The sequence below is a fragment of the Mustelus asterias genome, chromosome 11, assembly GCF_964213995.1.
Source record: "Mustelus asterias chromosome 11, sMusAst1.hap1.1, whole genome shotgun sequence".
Lineage (NCBI taxonomy): Eukaryota > Metazoa > Chordata > Chondrichthyes > Carcharhiniformes > Triakidae > Mustelus > Mustelus asterias.
In genome coordinates, this window is record NC_135811.1 from 109,568,907 (window position 1) to 109,594,179 (window position 25,273).

Consider the following 25,273-nt stretch of genomic DNA (forward strand, 5'->3'; position numbering starts at 1 on the left):
CGATGCACTTTGACCTCTCTCCAGGTGTCTCTTCTCCTCACAGAGTCAGACCGGGGCCCTCGGGCACCCTACGGGAGCAGCAGCTGGTCACCCCTGGGTCACCCACACAGGAATCGGAGACATCCCGCACCCTCTGGATCCACCTTGCCCGTGACCCCCCTCGGCTCTGGTCACTGCAGAGGTAGCAGCTGGCGCAAAGGAATCCAGGACCCTCCGGGCTGAGGGTCTCCAGAGGTCACCAGGGTCACCCAAGGAAACAGAGCAAACTGGTCCGCCGGCTGCCCTACCCTCGCTGCAGATATCAGGGAAGTATCGAGAAGCAGTGGGAGGCCATGGAGAAGAAATACATTTCATAACAACTCATTGCCAGGTGAACGAACAATTGTCATCATTAGAAGTTAAGTCAATAAAATCACCTTCACTTCAATAATCTTTACTCTCTTCTTTCAGTGTGACTCTTAGATCTTTCTGAACAGCCCCCTCCACACCCCTCCCCCCTCCACCCCCCCTCCCCCCTCCACCCCACCTCCAACAACCCCCCCCCCCCCGGCCACCCCGCCCCACAGACACCTGACACCCCCGAGTGGTTCTGCAGGGTGAAAGGTTAGTGGCAGGGCCTTTGCGAACCTCGTGCAAGCACAGCCCCACATTCACTGAAGCTTCACCTGTCAGACTCAATCCCAGGTCTCTGGCATGGTCACGTCTGCCACCTGTGGCTCCCCTTCAGTTATCCAGCTGTAATGATCTGCATCTCCACCTGACCCCTGACCCAACTCCCATGCTGCACCTGTCCCTGTCCAACACCAGGCTCTGCTTACCTTTGGCCAGCGCGGCATGCTGGGTGTGAGACCCTTTCCCTGTGTATCAGCAGCATTCCCGCTCTCCCAGTCACCCACGCCTTTCTGCCTATTACCATTGGCTGCCCCCTGACATTATGTTCACCCTCCGCCCTGTTACCGCCAACACAAACCCTTTTCCTTGGACAATGTCCAGGTCAAAGTGCAGAATGAGGCCTTGAGTGACAATAGCGATCGACTGTGACAGCAGAGTGCAAGATTCCACTGTCATGTCATGCCAAACTGAAACTTATTACTGAACCTCCCTCAGAATTTTCACCCCTCACCTGCTATTGATCTCGCCAGCGGGGACAAGGGGAGAATTACGCCCAATATTGAGAACTGCCTTCAATCATCTTCCTCGAAAGTTCAGAGTTTATCTACTCTACAATCAGACCCATGGATAGTGAAGACACTGACTCTCTCTGCCTCACCCAGAGCAACACCTGAGGACTGTGGCTGGTTTAGATTCGAACCCTCCCTCCCCCCCCCAAATCCCCCAACTACCCCCTACCATTCCCCCTCCAACACCAATACTGTTCCTTACCCAGGGGCCTCTGCAAGGGGATCTGAAAATCAGCTGAAATGGGCCCAAGAACAGGCTCCAGTGGAATTCCGGGGTCTGTTCTGCTGTGAATAGGATTGGAATTGGAACGGTTGATGTAGCATTTCTGTACAATTGGACTGGGGGAGATTCAGCAAGATTTGAAATGGAGACCATGTGCTTGCATATGATTGCTTTGCTATTTAAAGAAAGTGTGAAATATTTAAAATAATCTCATTAACAACTGTTCCACCATTAAAATAACAAAGAAATGTCACACTTGTCAGACGTGAGCGGTCTAGACTGAGAATTCTGGAAGGTTCCGGCACAGACCCCATACATTCCCTCTTTGCAATTAACGGGAACCTCATTTAACACATGGAGAAGGATATTCTGATTGGATGAGAGGATGTGGCGAGGCCAGGCTCAGTGACCTTTGGGCTAAGATGTTCTCTCTTTGTCCTGTCGCTGACTGTCGTTGTGTAACTCCTGTCCCAGAACTTTTGCAAAACTTGTTTTCATTTCTTCAGGTTGAGGTTGTTTTGTCTTACTCGGCGCTGTTCTGAGCTCCCAGCCCTTACCCAGTGGTTGACAGCTCCTCATCTGATCAAAGGGGGCTCGCACACAGCTTCAAACACAACCCAACACGCACATTGCATCTCTGACAGGTGAGAATTGTGTGGTTTACATTTCCATTGCACAAACTACTCGAATTGGAAAATGAAAGAAAGCAAAAAACTGAAGTCACATTTCAGCAGGAGTTAAGATCAGAGAAGTTATATCATTTTACCCCCAAAAATAAGAGTTTGTAGAAAAGTGTGACATTTACTTGAGATAAATTGAGCAACAGTTTGTGAGTGCGAATGACAGCCTCTTTGCTGGAGTTAGCCATGTTGTGTGAACTCAACCTTATGAAACTTCTCATTCTGTGCAAAAACCAAATACACAGGTCCAATAAACACTGAGACATCATCTTCTGAGACTTTTCAATCTCAGAGAGATTGTACTGCAGAGAATTAACGACCATAACCAGGACAGTCGATTCTGCAAAAGACACCTCCAGCTGATAGGATCCAGAAAGATCCTCCTTTCTCTGTAGCATCTCTCTCCATCTCACACAATCAATCCCCTCATCATCCTCAGCTCCCATTCATAACCTTGCAGCTTGTGTATCTCAATTAGAATCTGACCACTTGCTACGATTATACAGGGCGTTGCTGAATATCATTCAGTTTTGGTCTTATTACCTACTGAAGGATGTACTTACCTTAGAAGGTAAGAACACAGTTCACTCAGCTGAGGAGGGGGTTGTCTTATCAAGAGCAATTGAGTAGATTAGAACTATATTCTTGGGAGTTTAAATGGGTGGCAGGTGATTCCATGGAAACATATAAAATTTCTAGAGGGAGAACCTGATAGGGTAGATCACTGAAAGGTTGTTCCTCACTGACTGGAGAATCTAGAGCAAGATGTCACAGTCTCAGAGTAAGATGTGGAAATGCTAGCGTTGAACTGGGGTGGGCACAGTAAGTCCTGATGTCACTCACCTGATGAAGGAGCAGTGCTCTAAAAGCTCGTGATTCCAAATAAACCTGTTGGACTTTAACCTGGTGTTGTGTGACTCCTTACTGTGCCCACCCGAGTCCAACGCCAGCATCTCCACATCATGGCTACCACCGACAGCGCAAACAGTCGGCTCAAAGTGGAAAAGACACCCTGATGAAGGAGCAGCGCTCAGAGCAAAAGGTCAACCATTTTGGACTGAGATGAGGAGGAATTTCTTCAGAAAGTGTTGAATCTTTGGAATTCTCCACCCCAAAGGGCTGTGGAGGCTCAGTTATTGAGTACATTAAAGATTGATTCATTCATTTTTGGATCCGAAGAGAATGAAGGGAATAGAGTGAGAAAGCAGTGTTAGATACGGGATTAGCCATGATTGTACTGAATGGCGGGGCAAGCTCGAAGGGCTGAATGGCCATTTCCTGGCCCTATTTCTTCAGTAACATCTGCAGCCTATCCTCATAACGAGAGATTTAAGTATAATTCTGTTCACCTCATCTCTGAAAGAAAGCCTTCTTTAAGATTTAAGTATAATTCTGTTCACCTCATCTCTGAAAGAAAGCCTTCTTCAGACATTGCAAAGTAATCCCAAATCTCTAACCAATTCCATTTTTGATTAATTCAATTTCTATTTATTTATCAAGCTGTTTTAGTGGGATTCTCTCCGGATTACCTGGATAATAACATCATCATTATGCTATATCGAGTTCCTGCTGTATTTAAATAGCAAAAGAGTAACTAACTTGGGGTGTGGAATGGACTGCCTGCAGGGATAGTGGAGTCAGAAACTTTAGGAACATTTAAGAAGCTATTGGATAGGCACATGGAGTACTTCGGGATGATAGGGAGGAAATAGCTTGATCTGGGTTTCAGACAAAGCTCGGCACAACATCGTGGGCCGAAGGGCCTGTTCTGTGCTGTACTGTTCTATGTTCTATGTTCTAACATAGGGAAATAACAAATGTAAGACCTTTATTAAGGAAAAGAGCGAAACACAAAGCAGGAAACTACAGGCCATTTCGCCTGACACCTGTCACAGGGAAATTGCTGGAATTCCATTGTTAACGAGGTGATAGCAAGAAACTTAGAAAATCATAATGGGATCAGACTGAGTCAACATGGCTTTGTGAAAGGGAAATTGTGGTTAACTAATTTATTACCTCTTTGAGGAAGTAAAAAGCAAGGTGGATAAAGGAGAACCTGTAGATGTGGTGTACTTAGATTTCCAAATTGTTAAGGCACCACGCCAAAGATTACTACACAAGATAAGAGCACACAGTGTCCGGGGTAACATGTTAGCATGGATAAAGGATTGGTTAGCTGACAGGAAACTGAGTTTAGGGTTAAATGGGTCTTTTTTTGGGTTGGCAAGCTGTAACTAGTGGAGTATCGCAGGGATCAGTGCTGGGGCCTCAACTAGTCACAACCTGCATCAAAGACTTGGATGAAGGGACTGAATTTGCCAATGACATTAAGATAGAGAGGAAAGTAAGTTTTTCAGAGGAGAGAGAGTTTGCAAAGGAATTTAAATAAATTAAGTGAGTGGACAAAATGTGGCAGGTGGAGAATAATGTGGGAAAATGTGAAGTTCACTTTGACTGGAAGAATAAAAGAGCAGAGGATTATTGAAATGGAGAGAGATTACAGAACTTACGGGTACAGAGGGATTTGAGTGTCGTGTTATTGAATCATATGAAGATAGAGTCATAGAGTCAGAGAGGTTTACAGCATGGAAACTGGCCCTTCGGCCCAACTTGTCCATGCCGCCCTTTTTTTAAACCCCAATTGCCCACATTTGGCCCATATCCCTCTATACCCATCATACCCATGTAACTGTCTAAATGCTTTTTAAAAGCATTTAAAATTGTACCCGCCTCTACTACTACCTCTGGCAGCTTGTTCCAGACACTCACCACCCTCTGTGTGAAAAAGGTAGTCTGCAGGTACAGCAAGTGATTGGGAAGGTAAATAGAATGTTGGCGTTTATTGCAAGCGGAATAAAATATAAAAGGATATTTTACTGCAGCTGTACAGGGTGTTGCTGGGACCACATCTGGAATACTCGGCACAGATTTGTGCTCCTTATTTGAAAAAAAGAAGTAATTGCTAGGCTAGGAACAGGGAGATTGTACAGCTGAAGGCGTGGCTAAAGGACTGGTGCAGGAGGGAGGGTTTCAAATTCGTGGATCACTGGGCAGTCTTCAAGAGAGGATAGCACCTGTACAAGAAGGACGGGTTACACCTAAACTGGAGGGGCATGAATATCCCAGCTGGGAGTTTTGCTAGGGTGGTTCGGGTGGGTTTAAACTAATGTGGCAGGGGGGTGGGGATCAGAACAATAGGTCAATAAGCATAGAGTCTGGGGACGAGGTTGGGGCCAAGACAAGGCTATCTAAGAGGAAGAGCATTCCGGGGGAGGATGACCTCAGTGGGCCTGGAGGTCTGGAGTGCATCTGCTTCAATGCAAGGAGCGTCACGGGCAAGACAGACAAGCTTAGAGCCTTAATGCTTGCGCGGAACTTGGATGTGGTTGCAGTGACGGAGACTTGGTTAAAAGAAGGACAGGACTGGCAGCTGAATATTCCGGGGTGTAAGTGTTTTAGGCGAGACAGAGAAGGGGCTAGGAGAGGTGGGGGAGTAGCAATGCTGGTTAGGGAGCATATTACAGCGGTACAGAGGGTGGACAATATGGAAGGGTCAGGTAACGAGTCACTGTGGGTGGAGCTCAGAAACAGGAAGGGCGCAGTCACTATGCTGGGGGTATACTACAGGCCTCCCAACAGCCCACGGGAAGTTGAGGAACGGATATCTAAGGAGATTCTGGACAGGTGCAGAAAAAATAGGGTTGTTGGAGTGGGAGACTTTAATTTCCCTTGTATAGACTGGAAATCGCTTAGGGCTGGGGGCCTGGACGGGGAAGAATTTATAAAATGCGTACAGGAAGGTTCTTTGGAACAATATGTTGACAGTCCAACGAGAGAGGGGGCTATACTGGACCGAGTACTGGGGAATGAGCCCAGTCAAGTCATCAAAGTTGCAGTAGGGGAACATGTGGCAAATAGTGACCACAATTCTGTAAACTTTAGGATAGTAATGGAAAAAGATGAGTGTTGTCCTATGGGTAAGGTGCTGAATTGGGGGAAGGCTAACTACAGCCAGATTAGGCAGGATTTGGTGGCTGTTGATTGGGAGAGGCTGTTCGAGGGTAGATCCACATCTGGCATGTGGGAGTCTTTTAAGGAGCAGTTGATAGAACTGCAGGATCGGCATGTGCCTGTAAAGAGGAAGGAAAGGAAAGGTAGGATTTGGGAGCCGTGGATAACCAGTGAAATTGTGGGTCTAATCAAAAAGAAAAGAGAGGCATACATGAGGTCCAGGCAGCTAAAAACAGATGGAGCACTGGAGGAATACAGAGAAAGTAAAAAAGAACTCAAACAGGGAGTTAGAAGGGCAAAAAGGGGTCACGAAATGTCCTTGGCAGACAGGATTAAGGAGAATCCTAAGGCATTTTATACATACGTTAGGAACAAGAGGGTTGTTACGGAAAGAATCGGACCTCTCAGGGACAAAGGAGGGGAATTATGCTTAGAACCAAAGGAAGTAGGAGAGATCCTAAACGAATACTTTGCATCAGTATTCACAAAGGAGAGGGACATGTTGACTGGGAGTGTCTCAGAGAGATGTGTTGACCTGTTAGAAAAAATCTCAATTACAAGGGAGGAGGTGTTAGGTTTTTTAGGAAACATTAAGACAGTCAAATCCCCAGGGCCAGATGGCATCTATCCTAGACTCCTCAGGGAGGCAAGAGATGAAATTGCTGGGCCTCTAACAGAAATCTTTGTCTCTTCACTGGACACAGGTGAAGGAGGATTGGAGGATAGCAAATGTGTCCTGTTATTTAAGAAGGGTAGCAAGGATAACCCGGGTAATTATAGGCCGGTGAGCTTGACGTCCGTGGTAGGGAAGTTGTAGGAGAAGATTCTTAGAGATAGGATATATGCGCATTTAGAACTGAATAATCTCATTAGCGATAGACAGCATGGTTTTGTACGAGGGAGGTCATGCCTCACAAATTTGGTTGAGTTTTTTGAGGAGGTGACAAAAATGATTGACGAGGGAAGGGCCGTGGATATCGTCTATATGGATTTTACTAAAGCGTTTGACAAGATCTCTCATGGCAGGCTGGTGCAAAAGGTTAAATCTCATGGGAGAAAAGGTGAGCTAGCTAGATGGGTGGAGAACTGGCTTAGCCATAGAAGACAGAGGGTAACAGTGGAGGGGTCTTTTTCCAGTTGGAGGTCTGTAACTAGTGGTGTTCCGCAGGGCTCTGAACTGGGACATCTGCTGTTTCTGATATATATAAATGATTTGGAGGAAGATGTAGCTGGTGTGATCAGTAAGTTTGCGGACGACACAAAGATTGCTGGAGTTGCGGATAGTGATGAACATTGTCAGAGAATACAGCAGGATATAGATAGGCTGGAACATTGGGTACAATTAAAAGACAAAATTGTACCCGCCTCTACTACTACCTCTGGCAGCTTGTTCCAGATACTCACCACCCTCTGTGTGAAAAAATTGCCCCTCTGGACACTTTTGTGTCTCTCCCCTCTCACCTTAAACCTATGCCCTCTAGTTTTAGACTCCCCTACCTTTGGGAAAAGATATTGACTATCTCGCTGATCTGTGCCCCTCATTATTTTATAGACCTCTATAAGATCACCCCTCAGCCTTCTACGCTCCAGAGAAAAAAGTCCAGTCTATCCAGCCTCTCCTTATAACTCAATCCATCAAGTCCCGGTAGCATCCTAGTAAATCTTTTCTGCACTCTTTCTAGTTTAATAATATCCTTTCTATAATAGGGTGACCAGAACTGTACACAGTATTCCAAGTGTGGCCTTCCCAATGTCTTGTACAACTTCAACAAGACGTCCCAACTCCTGTATTCAATGTTCTGACCGATGAAACCAAGCATGCTGAATGCCTTCTTCACCACTCTGTCCACCTGTGACTCCACTTTCAAGGAGCTATGAAAATGTACCCCTAGATCTCTTTGTTCTGTAACTCTCCCCAATGCCCTACCATTAACTGAGTAAGTCCTGCCCTGGTTCAATCTACCAAAATGCATCACCTCGCATTTATCTATGACCCCTTCCATCACTTTCCTGATGATGGAGAGTAGACTGCTGGGGCGGTAATTGCCCGGGTTGGATTTGTCCAGTTTCTTGGGTACAGGATGTTAATAAAGAAAGGTGTGTAGGAGCGACAGAGCAGAGTTTAACAATGTCTTTTCTGGTTTCTGTTGCTTTCATTCCTTTTTATTTTATTCCTTTTTAGCAGTTTGATACAATTGAGTGTCTCACTCGGCCATTTCAGAACATTTTTAAGACTCAACGACATTTCTGTGGGTCAGGAGTCACGTGTTGCAGCAGATTTCCTTGAATCAAATGGGTTTTTACCACAATCGACAATACTTTCCTGGTCAGCAATAGGTTTTTAAATTGCAGATTTTAATTGAATTTCAATTTCACCATCTGCCGCGGTGGGATTTGAACCCGGGTCCCCAGAGAATCATTCTGGGTCTGGGTTACTCATCCAGTGACCGTCCCACTGCGCCACTTGCACCTGGAGAATGCTGAGCTATTTGTCACCAATATATTTTGTAACTAAGAATCCAAAATATTCGATGAGAATTAAGACATGGGGCCGGGATTCTCTGCTCCCGTTCACCCCACCACTGCTGCCAGCGAGAATGGGGAATTTGGCACTCAACCAAAAATCTATTCATTGCAACGGGGCTGGAGAATCCCAGCCACTGGCAAGGTCGGAGAATTCCAGCCATACTCACAATTATTTTAAAAATCTCTATCATTTTTCTCCCTGGGTTTTGTCTGTGGCTGAGATCTGGAAACTAATCTTAAATATCTGGAGAATTTAGGAATCTTCTGGAGTGCTGGGGTCACTAACCAGGGAATGCATGAACTTTAACATTAACACTGGTCCAATCAATATCCCGTGACTTCTGGTTAAAACAGGTCCATTGAAATGGTTAATCAGAAGTGAATCCAGTTTAGCTGTTGAACTGAACTGTTTCCAGACAGTCCCGTTGCTGTGGTGATGGCACCGTGACCTTTTCTGTGACACTTAGGGTGTTTCCAAGTTACTGAAATCTCGTGCAAAGCAAAATACTGCGGATGCTGGAAATCTGAAATAAAGAGGATGAGATTTTCTGGCTCTGTCTCGGGAATCGTTACAGGCGAGACTGGAAATTCGACGAACTGGTTAAAGGTCCGTTGACCTCAGGTGGGCATTTCCAGTCTTGGGGCTCCAAGCTGGAAAATCCCGCCTAAAAACAGAAAATTCCAGAAATGCTCAACAGGTCTGGCAGTGTCTGTGGGGAGATTAAAAAGGTTAAAGGAGACTGACTCCTGTTTCTCTCTCTACCAAAGCTACCAAAGCTGCTGAGTGTTTCCAGAAATGTCTGCTTTCATTTATAAATCTCATGATGTGTTTGGAGTCCTCGGGGCTTTCCAGAGTCAGACACAAAAGTGAATCAGGTTGAAGGAAATGTCCCTTTGTACACGTCCCTCTCTGAATGAGCTGTCTCCCCAACACCAGCATTCTCTCCAACCCCAAACCATGTTTTCACATTGTTTTTCATGGATGTGGATTCTTTGGGGAGGGGGCAGAAGAGGTTTACCAGGATGTTGCCTGGTCCGGAGGGTATTAGCTATGAGGAGAGGTTGGATAAACTCAGTTTGTTCTCACTGGAATGACGGGTGACCTGATAGAGGTTTACAAGATTATGAGTGGCATGGACAGAGTGGATAGTCAGATGTTCTTTTCTAGAAAAGTCAAGTGCTAGGAGACATAGGTTTAAGGTGCATGGGGAAAAGTCTAGAGGAGATGTGCGAGGCAAGTTTTTTACACAGAGAGTGCTGAATGCCCGGAGGTGGGGGTGGGGGGGGGGGGGGAGCGGGGGGAGCAGGTACGATAGCGGCATTTAAGGGGCAACTAGACAAATACATGAACAGGATGGGAATGGAAGGATACGGACTCAGTAAGTGCATATGGTTTTAGTTTAGCCAGGGCAACATGATTGGCACGGGTTTGGAGGGCCGAAGGGCCTGTTCCTGTGCTGTACTGTTCTTTGTTCTTTGTTCCTGGACACTTTGCAGAAGTGTGCCCTGATTGGTAAATGTACTCTGACATTTGCTCTGACAGAAGGAGGGGTGATTGATCAGCCCCCGGCAGTGATCACTGAGGGTTCAGCACTCACAGACCTCGTGCGCCTTATTGAAGCCCCCCTGAAGTTTACCGGATTAAGTCTTGCTGTATCATTGCCTGAGAATGCAGATTCTTGCTGTGGTCACATGGGACAATGGGTGGGATGTTACAGCTTCACTCGTCCCGAAACTGTAAAATCCCGCCCAAGGTCAACGGACCTTTCCATGGCCCGCCCCCTCGCCCGCTCCGATTCCCGTGGTGGGCGGGATGGTAAAATTCCGGCGAATGGATCTCTGTAATCTTCACATTGGGCATGATACTGGCAGCCACTCTGTCAGACAGTGAAATCTGGTCAGGCCTGAGTTTTCTTCTCAGCATTTAGAAACTCTGGTAGCCTCTCTCCCCCAGGACAGGGCACCAGATATTCCTGCTCCAAGATAAAGTGCTGCCTCCAGTAGGAATCTCTCCAACTTTCCCAACATCGGCAATGCTTCCCAGATCCTATTCAGCTCATATAAATGAACGATCTCTGTCCCCACGCCAATCACGCTGTCCCCAACTCCCCAGGCCCGTGATTCGCTGGAGTCAGAGATCAGTTGGCTGGATAGTCAAGAACACTTACTGATTTTCTCTTTGAACTGAACTATATTTCCCGTGGTTACTTTTCAACCAGACCTAAAGGAACTCAATTTTAATATTTTTAATACAAAAATCAAAATGAAATTGTGAATCTTTCCAGACTCAAATTATATTTTAAACATTTATGTTTTAACAATTCAACAAGATATACTCAGAATATGGAAACTATTAGTGTTGAGGTAAAAGTGATCAAATTAATTCTGTGTGATTACGGGCACCACGGTGGCACAGTGGTTAGCACTGCTGCCTCACCGCGCCAGGGACCTGTGTTCGATTCCAGCCTTGGGTCACTGTCTGAGCAGAGTCTGCACGTTCTCCCCATGTCTGCGTGGGTTTCCTCCGGGTGCTCCGGTTTCCTCCCACAGTCCAAAGATGTGCAGCTAAGGTGGATTGGCCACGATAAATTGTTTCTTCGTGTCAGGGGGACTGGCTAGGGTAAATGCATGGGGGTTATGGGGATAGGGCCAGGGTGGGATTGTGGTTGGTGCAGGATCGATGGGCTGAATGGCCTCCTTCTGCACTATAGGGATTCTATGAGGTACAACTCACAAACTCATTTTCAAAACTCCCGCACAGAGATGGAGAAAGGATGCAGGGAATGAAAATTCAGACTGTTTTTTGGGCAGGTAGTTACTCCATTTAAACCATCGCCAATTCATGAGCTGCCCCTCTGCTTCCTGTCACATGATCTGTCTTTCAATGGCAGAAAGATAGGTGCTAGCACCCAGTCAGAACAACTCTGCCCCTCTGCCAGCTGTTGCCTAGTGATCAATGACACCGGGTCAATGCATCTTTCACACTGTGGGTACCACCTGCCAGCTTAAACTTTATCCTGTAACCAACCTCACAATAATAACCTGACACCCTGCATCATCACTAGGGCAACAGGGAATGCTGCATTCACCCCTTCCTGTCCTGGAAGGTTTTAATGAGATCAGAACCCGCCATCATGGCAACTGGACTCGAGTCAATGATTCCACTTCTCCTGCTCCGAGTATGGTCTTCATGTGAGTTTCTCTACATACTTTGTCATTGTTGATTTCAGCACCAAGATTCCGTTAATTACAATCTCCATTTCTCTTACACTTCCTCCAAAACCCAATTTTACCTCCTACAAGCGCATCATCAGTGGTGTCTGTCCAGCGGGAAAAGCAGTTGCCACCGAGGTAGCAGGAATGTTGTACTGTACATTCCTCAGTGTTTGTGCTGCCTCAGACCCCATGATGGATAAAGTCCCTCAGCCGCAGTATCTTTGGTGTCCATGTTCAGGCTCTGCAGCAGATCTTTGCGTGACTTTGCAGCAGAGTGTCTGGACATGAGAAGGTTTGTCATCGCCGGATATTGCAGTGAGGCGATCCAGCTGCCAGTATTCCGCTGCCAGGTAGCTCACCGCTCAGCGCTCAGCGCTCACCGCTCACTTGTCTGTGCTTATCTGGCAAATCTCACTGCAGCAGTGTGGTGAACCATCGTTGGTTCCCACTGGATAGTACTGAGCCAGGGCTGGCCAGTACTACAGGAATGTATATAGGTTACTGTGGGATTGTACTAATGTTGCTGTTGGGTTAGGGTGGGATTGTTACGCCTGTGTTTGTTACTGTTGTGGCACATCCCAGTCGGGCTCCACCTCCTGGGAGAGGTATAAGAGTCCCTGCTCGGACGGGACCCCTTCAGTCTGAGATAGTGTGTTAAAGTTCTGATAGCTTCATTGTTAGTTAATAAAAGCCTTCTTTTACTGAAGCTTCGAGCCTCGTGTCCAATTGATGTGCACCAAGCAGCAGATTGGTTCACCCAATCTTTGGATATCCTACCAAAATCCAGCGACAGCCACAATCCCCCTCCCCAACCCCCAGGACCCTTGAGGGCCCCAAACTCCCCCACCCACCCCTCCCATCTGCAGCCTGGCAGTGGCAGAGGGGAAACGGGACATAGCTGGAGGCTGCGGTTCACTCCTTGCTCCCTCCACATCCCCCGGGAATCCATGGCGCCGGGTCCAGGAACAATTGGCACCCATGGGACTTCCAGGAGAAATTTGTGTTTGACCTGCTCTGGCTCCCTGGGTGTGCGATTACCCTGAGTGTGCGATTACCCTGAGTGTGCGATTACCCTGAGTGTGTGATTACCCTGAGTGTGCGATTACCCTGAGTGTGCGATTACCCTGAGTGTGTGATTACCCTGAGTGTGCGATTACCCTGAGTGTGTGATTACCCTGAGTGTGCGATTACCCTGAGTGTGTGATTACCCTGAGTGTGCGATTACCCTGAGTGTGTGATTACCCTGAGTGTGCGATTACCCTGAGTGTGCGATTACCCTGAGTGTGTGATTACCCTGAGTGTGCGATTACCCTGAGTGTGCGATTACCCTGAGTGTGCGATTACCCTGAGTGTGTGATTACCCTGAGTGTGCGATTACCCTGAGTGTGCGATTACCCTGAGTGTGTGATTACCCTGAGTGTGCGATTACCCTGAGTGTGCGATTACCCTGAGTGTGCGATTACCCTGAGTGTGTGATTACCCTGAGTGTGTGATTACCCTGAGTGTGTGATTACCCTGAGTGTGCGATTACCCTGAGTGTGTGATTACCCTGAGTGTGTGATTACCCTGAGTGTGTGATTACCCTGAGTGTGCGATTACCCTGAGTGTGTGATTACCCTGAGTGTGCGATTACCCTGAGTGTGTGATTACACCGGTTGGTGGTGTAGTCTTTCTGTGACCAATGCCCTCACAGGTAGCAACACGGGACATTTCATCTATGTGTTTGTCAGGTCCAGGGTTCAGTGCATGAGACTCTGTCGGAGTCTGTGTGTCGGCTGGTGCAGGGGACTGGTGCCATTGGCTGGATGACTGAATTGTTATAGAGTCATAGAGCAATACAGCATGGAAACAGGCCCTTCAGCCCAACCAGTCCATGCTGCCCTCCCAGCTAGTCCCAATTGCCCATGTTTGGCCCGTATCCCTCTCATCCTTTCCATCCATGCACTTATCCAAATGCTGTTGAAATGTTGCTGTTGTTGTGCTGTGTGTTGGTGCTGGTGTCGCTCACTGCTGATGGTGATGGTGACTGTCCACATAGTGAGCACCAGCTGAGGCGACCATGTAACCGTTCGGTTGTGGGGCATTACCGTGTACCACTGCCAACTCCTCACGGCCTCACGCGGTCTGAGTGCTGACCGCTTGACCTGGTGTCAGAAGGCTGTGGGAATCTCAATCAGAGTGTGATTCTGTTTCTCAATCTGCATTACTGGAGGGCAGCATTCACATTGCTTTCAGGTTTGGGCTGCAGCAGGACTTTGCCAATAGGGATCGTGGTCCTGGTATGTCTGGAATAGGGTCGCTGTGTTGTCGGGGGCAGGCCCTGTCCTGATAATCCTGTGTCAGACCTCAGGATGGAGGCTGACCACAGGCTGAGGAGGGCAGCATCGGAGTCCCGCGATCCCGGGAACATTTCTCGAGAAGATACTCGGCTGAGTGAGCTGCCCGCTCCGTCAGGCCAGTTGACTGGGATTTAGGGGGCTGCTGGTGAAATGCTGCAAGTTCCCACGTGTGTGCAGAGTTGCAAAATTCAGTGGCAATGAATTGTCGAGCGTTGTCTGTCGTGAGTCTCTGCGGGATACCGTGTGTGCTGGAGTGTCTCTTAAACTCGATGATGACTGTTTTACTCATTGGCCAGAATTCTCCAGCCGTTCGCGTCCCACCATCGCTGCCAGCGAGAATGGAGAATTTGGTGCTCAGCCAAAACTTCATTCACTGCAACGGGACTGGAGAATGCGAGCTCTGGGCGAGGTCAGAGCGTCCAGCCCCTCGTGTTTAGCTGGTAGTCGAGTTCAAACCACCTGGGATATGAATCAGCGAAGGCTAAGTGTTGTTATTGTTCCACACGATGAAGTCTGCTGCTGTGAGTGGCCCTGGCAGCTCTGGGACCCGCTGTAAATACAACGGTTCCTTTGCTTGATGCGGTGTGAGTGCGTTGTTTCAATTTATCCATTCGTGTCACAAGTAGGCTTACACTAACACTGCAATGAAGTTACTGTGAAAATCCCCATGTCACCTAGTTGCACGGTGCACGGCTCCCCTTTCCCTGTCTGCGTACATGGAGGGTCAGGACAGAGATTCCCTGGCCCTGTCTCTGGGGCTTCCAACCCACGGTGCCCTTGGTGGCGTCACTGCGAGTGGTACCTCTGCAGAGAGTGGGAATGACCAATCACTGGCCGCACAGTGTCAGTCCGCCCTGGACAGTCAGCTCAGCCCTGTTGGGGAAGAATGTGGAGAGCTCGCGGGGAAACTCCCCTGAGGATTCTGGCCAGCCCCTCATCATGATGTCGTGCAGCTGCCTACATGAGATGTCCACCTGTAAAGCCTGTTTGAGTTCCTCAATTTGATGAGAGGACAGCACCTCGATTGGCATAACGTCTGTGTCTTCCTCATGATCTGCCTGGTCAGTAGGGGGTAAGGAGGCTCTGGAGCCGAGTACAGCCGAGTACAGCTCCTGACCACGTTTATCGATGACGCTGAAGATCCAAGATGGCGCCAGAGCGAGGCGACTTCTTGCGAGCTGTGCCCAGCATATCCTCCAATTCTATCTTTTACTCTCGTTCTATGCTTCGAAAACTTGATCCTAACTCTTTTAAACTCTCTAACAATGCACTATTACAATCTCTTACAGATTTGGTGATCCTTAGGCTCTGCTGCTGTCAGACTTTTGAATGGTCTTACCTTGCATTAAGTTGATCTTTCTCTACACCCTAGCTATGACTGTAACACTACATTCTGCACCCTCTCCTTTCCTTCTCTATGAACGGTATGCTTTGTCTGTATAGCACGCAAGAAACAATACTTTTCACTGTATGTTAATATATGTGACAACAATAAATCAAATCAAATCGGGAAGGTTGTAATGTTGTAGCTTTAGGATCATGAATTTCAGCCGTGCAGATTCAGTGCGGAGAAGCTTCTTTAAGATGGTTCTAAGTGGCTGATGATGATGTCAACATTTGCAGGATGACAATAAATGACGCAATGACATTTCTGTCAGGTGAAGACGGGAGCAGAGTTCCTTTTCGATCTGTGGATAAGGAATCTCAGTGTCGGTGAGCTCCCTTGAAGCAAAGGTCTGCTGCTCTCGGCACAGACTGCGCCAAGTCTGTGCTGGGAGGGCTCAGCTGATATGAATACGGGTGCTCGAATGGCAAAGTATTGTGGCGCTGTTGGGGCTGTGAGTGTGTGTCTGAGTCTGTTGAAGATCGCTGTGAGATGTTCCAGCAAACACCATCCGAACTCTGCTGGAGAAGTTAATGAAGAGGTTCCGTGACCTCACTCCAACATAGGATAAATTTAGAAAGATCATTGGTCATCCCAAGAAAGTGCAGTAAAGAGTGTTTGTCCATGGGAATGGCCATCTGCCACATCCCCTTGTCGTGTCTGGATCGAGCTTCACCCCATTGCCGTGAGTAAATGACCCTCGTAAGGAGCCTGGCTGACCCTGGATCTGCCTTTCACGGGGTTAACATTGAATTGGATGCTGGTCCTGATGGAATGCATCCCAGGGACTAAAAGAGATGGTGGGAGAAATAGCAAATGCACTCGTGCTAATTTACCAAAATTCGCTGGACTCTGGGGTGGTTCCGGCAGATTGGAAAACAGCAAATGTGACGCCACTGTTTAAAAAAGGAGATAGACAAAAGGCAGGTAACTATAGGCCGGTTAGCTTAACTTCTGTAGCAGGGAAAATGCTTGAATCTATCTTCAAGGAAGAAATAGCGAGACATCTGGATATAAATAGTCCCATTGGAAAGACGCAGCATGGGTTCATGAAGGGAAGGTCATGTTTGACTAATTTGGTGGAATTCTTTGAGAACATTACATGTGCAGCGGACAATGGGGAACCTGTGGATGTGGTGTATCTGGATTTCCAGAAGGCATTTGACAAGGTGCCGCACCAAAGACTGCTACATAAGATAAAGGTGCACAGTGTTATGGGTAATGTATTAGCATGGATAGAGGATTGGTTAACTAACAGAAAGCAAAGAGTGGGGGTAAATGGGTGTTTCTCTGGTTGGCGATCAGTGACTAGTGGTGTGCCTCAGGGATCAGTGTTGGGACCACAATTGTTTACGATTTACATCAATGATTTGGAGTTGGGGACCAAGTGTAGTGTGTCAAAATTCGCAGATGACACTAAGATGGGTGGCAGAGCAAAGTGTGTAGAGGATGCTGAAAGTCTGCAAAGGGTAAACTGCATAGATAGTCTAAGAGAGTGGGCAAGGATCTGGCAGATGGAGTACAATGTTGGTAAATGTGAGGTCATCCATTTAGGTAGGAATAACAGCAAAATGGACTATTATTTAAATGGTAAAAAATTGCAGCATCCTGCTGTGCAGAGGGACCTGGGTGTCCTTGTGCAGGAATCACAAAACGTTGGTTTGCAGGTGCAGCGGGTAATTAAGAAGGCAAATGGAATTTTGTCCTTCATTGCGAGAGGGATGGAGTTTAAAAACAGCGAGGTTATGTTGCAGCTGTATAAGGTGCTGGTGAGGTCACACCTGGAGTACTGTGTACAGTTTTGATCTCCTTACTTGAGAAAGGATATACTGGCACTGGAGGGGATGCAGAGGAGATTCACTAGGTTGATTCCAGAGTTGAGAGGGTTGGCTTATGACGAGAGACTGAGTAGACTGGGGCTATACTCATTGGAATTCAGAAGAATGAGGGGAGATCTCATAGAAACACTTAAGATTATGAACGGACCAGATAAGATAGAAGCAGGGAAGTTGTTTCCACAGGCGGGTGAAACTAGAACAAGGGAGCAAAATAAGGGGGAGCAGATTCAGGACTGAGTTGAGGAGGAACATCTTCACACAAAGGGTTGTGAATCTGTGGAACTCCCTGCTCAGTGAAGCAGTTGAGACTACCTCAAAGAACAAAGAACAAAGAAAATTACAGCACAGGAACAGACCCTTTGGCCCTCCAAGCCTGCACCGACCACGCTGCCCAACTTAACTAAAACCCCCTACCCTTCCGGGGACCATATCCCTCTATTCCCATCCTATTCATGTATTTGTCAAGACGCCCCTTAAAAGTCACGACCGTATCCGCTTCCACTACCTCCCCCGGCAATGAGTTCCAGGCACCCACCACCCTCTGTGTAAAAAATCTGCCTCGTACATCTCCTTTAAACCTTGCCCCTCACACCTTAAACCGATGCCCCCTCATAATTGACTCTTCCACCCTGGGAAAAAGCTTCTGACGATCCGCTCTGTCCATGCCTCTCTTAATCTTCTAGACTTCTATCAGGTCTCCCCTCAACCTCCGTCGCTCCAGTGAGAACAAACCAAGTTTCTCCAATCTCTCCTCATAGCTAATGCCCTCCATACCAGGCAACGTACGGTAAATCTTTTCTGTACCCTCTCCAAAGCCTCCACATCCTTCTGGTAGTGTGGCGACCAGAATTGAACACTATATTCCAAGCGCAGCCTAACTAAGATTCTATAAACATAGAAACATAGAAAACTACAGCACAAAACAGGCCCTTCGGCCCCACAAGTTGTGCCGAACATATCCCTACCTTTTAGGCCTACCTATAACCCTCCATCCTATTAAGTCCCATGTACTCATCCAGGAGTCTCTTAAAAGACCCTATTGAGTTTGCCTCCACCACCACTGACGGCAGCCGATTCCACTCGCCCACCACCCTCTGTGTGAAAAACTTTCCCCAAACATTTCCCCTGTACCTACCCCCCAGCACCTTAAACCTGTGTCCTCTCGTAGCAGCCATTTCCACCCTGGGAAAAAGCCTCTGAGAGTCCACCCGATCTATGTCTTTCAACATCTTATATACCTCTTTTAGGTCTCCTCTCATCCTACGTCTCTCCAAGGAGAAAAGACCGAACTCCCTCAGCCTATCCTCATAAGACGTGCCACTCAATCCAGGCAACATCCTTGTAAATCTCCTCTGCACCCTTTCAATCTTTTCCACATCCTTCCTGTAATGAGGGTTGTAATAAAGCTGCAACATGACTTGCCAATTTTTAAACTCAATGCCCCGGCCAATGAAGGCAAGGATGCCGTATGCCTTCTTGACTACCTTCTCCACCTGCATTGCTACTTTCAGTGACCTGTGTACCTGTACATCTAGATCCCTTTGCCTATCAATACTCTGAAAGGTTCTGCCATTTACTGTATATTTCCTATCTGTATTAGACCTTCCAAAATGTATTACCTCACATTTGTCCGGATTAAACTCCATCTGCCACCTCTCCGCCCAAGTTTCCAACTGATCTATATCCTGCTGTATCCTCTGATGGTCCTCATCGCTATCCGCAAATCCACCAACCTTTGTGCCGTCTGCAAACTTACTAATCAATCCAGTTACATTTTCCTCCAAATCATTTATATATATTACAAACAGCAAAGGTCCCAGCACTGATCCCTGAGGAACACCACTTGTCACAGCCCTCCATTCAGAAACGCACCCTTCCACTGCTACCCTCTGCCTTCTTTATATCCACCTTGCCAGCTCACCTCTGATCCCATGCGACTTCACTTTCTGCACCAGTCTGCCATGAGGGACCTTGTCAAAGGCCTTACTGAAGTCCATGTAGACAATATCCTCTGCCCTACCCTCATCAATCATCTTCGTCACTTCCTCGAAAAACTCAATCAAGTTCGTGAGACGCGATCTCCCCTTCATGTTGCCTTTCACTAATACGTCCACTTATTTCCAAGTGGGAATAAATCCTGTCTCGAAGAATCCTCTCCAATAATTTCCCTACCACTGATGTAAGGCTCACCGGCCTGTAATTACCTGGATTATTCTTGCTATCCTTCTTAAACAAAGGAACAACAGTGGGTATTCTCCAATCCTCTGGGACCTCCCCTGTAGCCAGTGAGGATACAAAGATTTCTCTCAAGGCCCCAGCAATTTCCTCCCTTGCCTCTCTCAGTATTCTGGGGTATATCCCATCAGGCCCTGGGGACTTGTTTACCTTAATGTTTCTCAAGAACCCCAATACCTCCTCCTTTTTGATCTCAACATGACTCAAACTATCTACACACCCTTTCCCAGACTCATCATCCACCAAGTCCTTCTCTTTGGTGAATACTGACGCAAAGTACTCATTTAATACCTCACTCATTTCCTCTGGCTCCACACATAGATTCCCTCCCCTGTCCTTAAGTGGGCCAACCCTCTCCCTGGCTACCCTCTTGCTCTTTATATATGTGTAAAAAGCCTTGGGATTTTCCTTAATCCTGCTGGCAAATGTTTTTTTATGACCTCTTTTAGCCCTCCTTACTCCTTGCTTAAGTTTCTTTCTGCTTTCCTTGTATTCCACACTTGCTTTGTGTGTTCCCAGCCTCCTAGCCTTGACAAATGCTTCCTTTTTCTCTTTGACTAGGCTCACAATTTCTCTTGTTATCCAAGGTTCCCAAAACTTATCCTTCATCCTTACAGGAATGTGCCGGTCCTGAATCCCTAACAACTTACACTTGAAAGCCTCCCAAATGCCAGATGTTGATTTGCCCTCAAATATCTGCCCCCAATCTACATTTTTCAGTTCCTGCCTAATATTGTTGTAATTAGCCTTCCCCCAATTTAGCACCTTAACTTGAGGACTACATTTCTCTTTATCCATCAGTACCTTAAAACTTACTGAATTGTGGTCACTGTTCCCAAACTGCTCCCCTACTGGAACATCAACCACTTGGCCGGGCTCATTCCCCAATACCAGGTCCAGTATGGCCCCTTCCCTAGTTGGACTATCTACATACTGTTTCAGGAAGCCCTCCTGGATGCTCCTTACAAACTCTGCCCCATCCATGCCCCTAGCACTAAGTGAGTCCCAGTCAATATAGGGGAAGTTAAAATCTCCCACCACAACAACCCTGTTACTTTTACACCTTGCCAAAATCTGCCTACATATCTGTTCCTCAGTCTCCCGCTGGCAGTTGTGTGGCCTATAGTAAACCCCCAACATTGTGACTACACCTTTCCTATTCATGAGCTCTACCCATATTGCCTCCCTGTATGAGCCCTCCGAGGTGTCCTCCCAGAGTACAGCTGTGATATTCTCCTTAACCAGCAGTGCAACTCCCCCACCCCTTTTACATCCCCCTCCATCCCGCCTGAAACATCTGTATCCTGGAATGTTAAGCTGCCAATCCTGTCCTTCCCTTAACCAAGTCCCTGTAATAGCAACAACATCATCGTTCCTGGTACTAATCCAAGCTCTCAGTTCAGCTGCCTTACCTGTTACACTTCTTGCATTGAAACAAATGCACTTCAGTCCACCAGACCCTCTCTGATTAGCAATCCCACCCTGCCTGCTGTTTCTCTGAGTCTTACTGGCCCTACTCTCTGGTTCCCCTTCAGCTAATTCACCTTTGCTTTGGGTCCCACCCCCTGCCAAACTAGTTTAAATCCTCCCGTGTGACACGAGCAAACCTCCCGGCCAGAATATTTGTGTCCTTCCAGTTTAGATGCAACCCGTCCTTCTTCTACGGGTCCCATCTGCCCTGGAAGAGACCCCGATGGTCCAGATATCTGAAACCCTCCCTCCTACACCAGCTGTTTAGCCACGTGTTGAGCTGCACTATCTTCCTATTCCTAGCCTCACTGGCACGGGGCACAGGGAGTAATCCTGAGATTACAACCCTAGAGGTCCTGCTTTTTAACTTTCTACCTAACTCCCTAAACTGCTGCTGCAGGACCTCATCACTCTTCCTGCCTATGTCATTAGTACCAATATGTACCACGACCTCTGGCTGTTCACCCTCTCCCTCCAGAAAGCTTTCTGCCCGTTCAGAGACATCCTGGACTCTGGCACCAGGGAGGCAACAGACCGTCCTGGAGTCTCTATCACATCCACAGAAACGCCTATCTGCACCCCTAACTATAGAGTCCCCTATAAATATTGCTCTAGTGCTCTTTGAATGTTTTTAAGGCAAGGATAGATAAATTTTTGAACAGTAAAGGAATTAAGGGTTATGGTGAGCGGGCGGGTAAGTGGAGCTGAGTCTACGAAAAGATCAGCCATGATCTTATTGAATGGCAGGGCAGGCTCGAGGGGCCAGATGGCCCACTCCTGCTCCTAGTTCTTATGTTCTTATTATGTTCCGGATTCTGTCGCGGAGAGACAAAGACGTGTTTGATGTTCTTGCAAACCAGGATGCCATTGACAATGATCTCACAGGGTTGTCCTGGATCCAGTGACTCCAGTCATCGCTGGAAAACCTCACTGCCAGGGTGGATCCCATTGGGCAAATGAAGAAAATGAGATCTGCATATCAGAGACAGGAATGTGGTTATTGTTGAGGATTCCTCATCGAACAGGATCTTCCCGAACCCACATTTCACATTGCGAATGCTGAACACCTCGGGATGTCTGCTATCACCTGTCCCACTGTCCTCACAGGGTGATGGGCTCTGAACAGCGCTTGGTTCAACTGCACTGCGTCAACACAGATCCTGACGGTGCCATCATTATTTACAACAACTACCCACTGCTGAAACCCATTCCGGGGTCTTGTCTATAGGAATTATGAAACACAGTTCTGTCATTCGAGAGTCCCCCTGGCAAATGGGAATCCCATGGGCTGGGGAGTTCCGACAGTAAGAAGTCTCACAACACCAGGTTAAAGTCCAACAGGTTAAACAGGTTAAGTCTCAACCAGGTTAAAGTCCAATTGGGGAGTTCCTGTCAGAGGCGCTGTTCAGACCCCATCACCCTGTGAGGACAAGTGGGACAGGTGATAGCAGACATCCCGAGGTGTTCAGCATTCGCAATGTGAAATGTGGGTTTGGTCAGATCCTGTTCGATGAGGAATCCTCAACAATAACCACATTCCTGTCTCCTCTCTTGTGGGTGAGAGGAGTTCTGAGGCAGGGGGGATATCTGTGGAGGGGTGGAGTGGTCAGTAAAGCCTGGGAACATGGGGGGTGTCGGTGTGGTGGTGAGTGTGGGTCTGTGTAATAGTTACCTAGAAGCTAGAAGTAGTTTTAATTCTTGTAATTTTTTCTGGGTAATTATTGGTGTAATTCAGTCGGAGCCATCGGAAAGTTGTGATTTAAATGGTCCCCCATTGCAGGCCAATTGCCCAGGGGACGTTTGCACCTCCGGGTAATTACCCAGCAATCTTTGCCCGTGAGCCTCTGGGGGCAAGGAGGGGGCTTGCGTTCATTGGAGCATCTTTGGATGCTGCAAGATTGGGTTGAGTATCCAATAGCTTTATTCAGAGATGGTTCGTCCAATGGCAGAACATTAATATAAAGGCAAAATACCCGTGGATGCTGGAATCTGAAACAAAAACAGAAAATGCTGGAAAATCTCAGCCGGTCTGACAGCATCTGTGGAGAGAGAATAGAGCCAACGTTTCGAGTCTGCGTGACCCTTCGTCAGAGCTGAATGCAAAGAAAATCAGACGAGATTTATACTGTGAGGGTGAAGGGGAGCTGTAATTGGTCAAAGGGGATGTAAATGGTGATGATAAAGGCTGAGAAAGGTGCAAAAAGCGTCCATTCGCAGATCAGAATGTGTGAATGGCAGAACAGAAGTAGAGACTGTCAGTGGGCTACCTGAGGAATGTGGCAGTTAGCCCTGGGGAGGGAGTGGGGTTTGGAGACAAGATGGAGAGTGAGATTTCAGAAGTGAAAAAATCAAAATAAGAATAAAAAGTGATAAAATGGATGAATGAGATGAAACAAAACGAAATTAAATAAATGGAAATGGGGTGAAGGTGGAGGAGAGAGCTCAGCCTCTGAAGTTGTTGAACTCAATGTTCAGTCCGGAAGGCTGTAAAGTGTCCAGTCGGAAGATGAGCTGCTGTTCCTCCAGTTTGCGTTGGGGTTCACTGGAATTTTGCAAAAGGCCCAGGACGGACATGTGGACAGGAGAGCAGGGTGGTGTTGAAGTGGCAAGCGACAGGAAGGTCTGGGTCCTGCTTGCCGAAGGTGTTCAGCAAAGCGGTCACCCAGTCTACGTTTGGTCTCTGTGATGTAGAGTAAAGCGCACTGGGAGCAGCGAATACAATAGACCAGATTGAAGGAGGTGCATGTGAAGCACTGCTTCACCTGGAAGGGGTGTTTAGGACCAGGGATGGTGATCAGGGAGGAGGTGAAGGGGCAGGTGTTGCACCTTCTACGATTTCATGGGAAGGTGCTGTGGGCAGGGGGTGAGGTGTTGGGTGTGATGGGGGAGTGGACCAGGATGTCCCAGAGAGAACAGTCCCTGCGGAATGCTGACAGGGGGAGTGAGGGGAAGATGTGTTGAGTGGTGGCATCATGCTGGAGTAAGCGGTAATGGTAGAGGATGATCCTTTGAATGCCGAGGCTGGTGGGGTGAAAAGTGAGGCCAAGGGGGTCCCTATCCTAGTTCTGGGAGGGAGGGGAGGGGGTGAGAGCTGTGGCCCGGGGAATGGGGTGGACGCGATTGAGAGCCCTGTCAACCACAGTGGGTGGAAAATCATGATTTAGGGGAAAGGAAAAGATATCTGTAGACTATTTTGGAAAGTGGCTTCATCAGAACAGATGCGGTGGAGGCGAAGGAACTTTCAACACCTTTCTCAGCCTTTATCAGCACCATTTACATTCCCTTTGTCCAATTAGAGCCCTCCACCCTCCATAGTATAAATCCTGTCCGATTTTCTTTGCCTTCAGCTCTGACGAAGGGTCACCTTGACTCGAAAGCAGCATTCTCTGGTTTTGTGGCAGAATATTAATCATTGTTGTCACGGGTTATTTGAACAGGTGACCAAATGCTTGGTGGAAGAAGCTGGTTCCTCGGAGGATCTTAAAGGAGAAGGAGAGGTACGGAGTTAGTAGTGAGGGGATTTCCACGGAGTCAGTAGCGAGGGGATTTCAGAGTTGATGATTGGGCAGTTGTAGGTAAGGCTGTTCATGGTGGAGTGATGTATGTGTCAGAGCTCAGGATAAGGAAATTCAAAGACAAGAAAGAGGCTGAAGGAGGTTTCAGAGACGGAGAGGAGGAAGGGGCCTACAGTCTGAATCAGTGTAAATTATATCAGTGTGGTTAGATTTCATGTTATCTTTCCAACACACACTCTCACGCAGATTCACATCTTTGTTGAAGATTCTGTAGCTGGAGTTGATGTGGGGCAGGAATTTCACCTCCTGACCGAGATATCTCCCTGAACAAACAACATCAAAGCAGACAGCCAGTATCTCACCTTGGCGTACGATAGGTACACAAGAACATTATGTCGTTTCTGTCTATAATGTGGCCCTAGATCTCTGGGTGGCAGGTTCTCCCACACTCTGAACACACTGACACTGCACAAACACTCAGTGTAAGAGTGTGGAAGTATTTTACAGGAATTGAGCCTGAATGCTCCAGGTGCCAATACTAATGTGAAATACTGAGTGATGTGTTGGGCGCTCCGCATAAAGATAGGATTCTCAGCAAATCCATTCTGCCTTTTTTGTAGCTATTGTTTTGAAGTCAGTTTGAATGCGCGCAGAG

The 25,273-nt window shown here is 47.5% G+C and overlaps 1 pseudogene; it reads right to left on the minus strand.

The window, feature by feature from the left end:
- Positions 1–11,445: 11,445 nt before the first annotated feature.
- On the minus strand, positions 11,446–25,009 carry LOC144500289 (deoxyribose-phosphate aldolase-like; annotated as a pseudogene).
- Positions 25,010–25,273: the final 264 nt, after the last annotated feature.